Source organism: Leptinotarsa decemlineata, unplaced genomic scaffold, assembly GCF_025532065.1.
Source record: "Leptinotarsa decemlineata unplaced genomic scaffold, Ldec_3_MD MMD2_tig00026354_RagTag_RagTag, whole genome shotgun sequence".
Taxonomy (NCBI): Eukaryota; Metazoa; Arthropoda; class Insecta; order Coleoptera; family Chrysomelidae; genus Leptinotarsa; species Leptinotarsa decemlineata.
The window spans coordinates 20,304,644-20,308,136 of record NW_027412702.1 but is presented as its reverse complement, the minus strand read 5'-3'; the positions used below and the strand labels follow the sequence as shown (position 1 = coordinate 20,308,136).

Genomic DNA, 3,493 nt, shown 5'->3' with positions numbered 1-3,493 from the left:
TGCGGTTATGTATGAATATAACTGAAAATAATTAAAAGGCCTTTATTTTCATTATTATTATTGTCATATGGTCAATCAATATATCCAGTGAAAGAAGCGGTGGAATTTATCATAAGGACTTGCGAAGAATGAGTTTCATCAAATCCAATCGGATTCCAATTTCGAGGACTGATCAGTGATACCTGCAAATCAATTATATCATACTTATGTTTTTCTCACGATCCCTGTCGAAGTCATTATTGGTTCTGTAACTTCACATTCATCAAGTGATTTAAACAATGATCATCCTCATTGTTTAACAAAATTCACTCTGCAAAATCCATTGGTTATTATCGATTTGGTGTCGAGTTTATTCCTTGGGTAATAAGTACTTCCAAAGTCAAACTTCAAACTACACACAGATTATTCCATACATTTTGGAACGATCTTGTGAGCGGCTGCCTCGGATTCTTCTGCACACTCTCACAGAAAGCGGCGATATTGTCGGCAGATCTTGCGTTTGTCTGAACCACTGAACCCAAGTTTATCCACAACATTGCAGATACTCCAATCGGTTGGAAGATTATGGCGACCGTAGAATGGGAGAAGCGCGCGGTACGTTGCCCAAACACAACACCCATTTTGATGAAACAATTTTATGATTTTCACGATTTAGCAAAACAAACTGACTAATTGACAACTAATTGGACATAGTAGCTTCAACACGATGGCCGTTATCAACTGTCAAAGTTCGGAAATCCTTGTTGGAAGACAGATATGTATTCATTTATTCATCAGTTATCAGCTATCCACCCATATGAGTCACTCACTAGACAGTGACTTCATTCATATCTGTTTCTCCGTACTGGTAAGTCCTAGGAAGCTGAAAGGATTTTTGCATATTCCAATTGGGATGCCTCCCCTCCACCATATCCCGTACCACTATATTTTCGGGGGCTGAACTTTTATATGTAGGTTCGTTTCATGTTGTAGATGTGCAATAAGAAAGGATTTTTGAATATTCCAACTGGGGCGTCAGCTGCGGAGGGGGGGGGGGGGTCGTTCATTCAATAAAGTTAACTTTTCATCACGGTTTCTTCATACCGGTATATTTTAGGAGGCTGAACTTTTGTATGTAGATCCGTTTCATATTATAGATGTGCAAGAAGGGCACTCGCTTCGGCGGTACATATACTAAAATTGGAACGATACAGAGAAGATTAGCATGGCCCCTGCGCAAGGATGACACGCAAAATCGTGAAGCGTTCCACATTTTTACAACCCCGCCTATCACTGTACCTTCAGTAACAGATTTCCCACTTGGTTTCTGCTCTCCACCACCATGGACCATAAAGATCCCATCCTGTAACACCCAACTCTCCACCCACAGGAAAAATGATGTCACACCAAGTTTATTCCAAAAAACTTTCTCTGAAATAACCTTCAACTACATGGAATACAAACTATCACTTATACACAGATGCTTCGAAATCTTTTGATTGCGTGGGAGCAGCCGTCATTACAAGAGATACGGAGCTTGTTTACTGTCTGCTGTTGAACTGTAGTGTTTATAGAGGTGAATTATACGCCATAGATCAAGCCGTAGCACACTGTGAAAGACTGGAAGGCAACTCTGTTATTATCACCGATTCTCTCAGCGCAATTCATGGAATCAGACAGTTATACCCAAGGAATTCACTACTTGTCCGTATAAAGGAAAGGATATCCAAGCTAATGCAGAATCAAAAATGTATTGAACAAATCTGGATACCTTTCCATACTGGAATCAGAGGCAATGAGAAAGCCGATGCAGTCGCTCGCAATGTTACACTTACTCCTTCCGCAACACTGTTTGAACAAATTTCCCACTCAGATTACTTCAAAATCATAAAGAAACTAATAGTTAACACTTGGAAAGAAAGATGGATGGCCATGGAATCAAATAAACTACGTGAGATAAATCACGACATGCGCTTCCAGAACTACCAATCAGCCCAACGAAGACATCAAGTCATTCTTACTCGCCTCAGAATCGGACACACAAGATTAACACACCAACACCTTATGAAGAAAGAATATGCTGCGGAGTGTGATATTTGTGGTGTGATCAATAGTGTGAAACACATTATCCTGGAGTGCCCAGTTTTTGAATATGAAAGACAAGGAGCAAGACTTTCCAGTGATCTCAATTCTGCCCTAGACGTGGTGAACTGGAACTCTTTAGTAACCTTTTTGAAATCTATTCATATAACCTAACCTAATTGTTTCTCCGCTAATAACCCTTCGCTGTTGATGAGGTTATTTTTGAAATAAAAAAAATGTGCGAGAAGGAAGGATTTTCGAATATTCCAACGGGTGGAACAGGCGCGTCCGTAAAACATCATTGTTTTCCATGCCCTTGAAGATCCGGTGGGTGAATTTATATTCAGTATCTGCATTGCGCCCGTGCAGAGCCGGGGCGGGTCGCTAGTACAACATAAAACATAAATGCGATCTCAAGCTTCGAATCGATTTACTACAAAAACATAAGGAAATTTTTCTTCATCAAGCGTCTTGGTTTATGAGACCGATTGAATTTTTTCTTCATTTCTTCATTCAAATCAGTTTTTATATTGACGAATGTTGTTTTAAGGGTTGCTTTGTAACTGTAATTGTTATCATTATCGTCGCCTTCAGAAAAATATACAGGCAGACGAGACGGGGGCTTTGTTTGACTAAAATGCAGTTATATTTGAATTTATTCGTGAATTTCATTTCATTTCCATACTAAAGTTATTGAGGCAATAATAACTAAGAGCTCGAAATGCTGAAGATTCATTGAATCACACTGCTTGAAGCCATTAGTTGTCGAGTAACAAACCACGCTTCAAATATATTATGATTTCAAAAGCAGCGCCATTTTGTGCTGCTCTTGGAAAAGTTTTGGAACGACAGTATAGTAGTACACAAATACTGTCAGATGCTTAGAATATCACAATGCTTTTAATACAAGTGATACAAATATTTTACTTCAATTCCATGCCTCCTGAAGCTTTTCAATTAATAATTTCTTCTACACTGAGTATTGAAGTCTTTTCTTCCAATTTTTACGGAACCGTTCTCAAGGGAAGTCATTTATTACATATTTCATTGTGAGATACGAAATAATTGGAAGCAGTTACCTGGAAACTGGTTATTTTTTCGTGAAGGCGTATTATTATTCAGTTCTTTGTTCAATGACAATTCCATGCAAGTACTCTTTCTCTTCCTGAGAAACGGGGACTTCAAGAATAAATATGAATAAAAAGTTTTGATGAAATATTTTTGTTAACTTGTTTTCTTAGCTTCAATGATTTCATCTGAGATCAGAGGTGAAAATCAACTCGAAAAATTGTGGAAATGGTATTGAATGATTTGTTGGCTACCAAAGATATATTTTTATGAAGTAATATATCCGATTCTTCGCAAGTAATTCAGTCTTATAACAAATCTGTTGAAATACCAGCATAGTAATGCTTTCATGAAGTCTCATTCC

The 3,493-nt window shown here is 38.0% G+C and overlaps 1 non-coding gene across 1 annotated transcript; it reads left to right on the top strand.

The window, feature by feature from the left end:
- Positions 1 to 1,149: 1,149 nt before the first annotated feature.
- On the top strand, positions 1,150 to 1,256 carry LOC111508056 (U6 spliceosomal RNA). The gene has a single exon (XR_002722476.2). It is a non-coding gene; the product is annotated as a U6 spliceosomal RNA (small nuclear RNA).
- Positions 1,257 to 3,493: the final 2,237 nt, after the last annotated feature.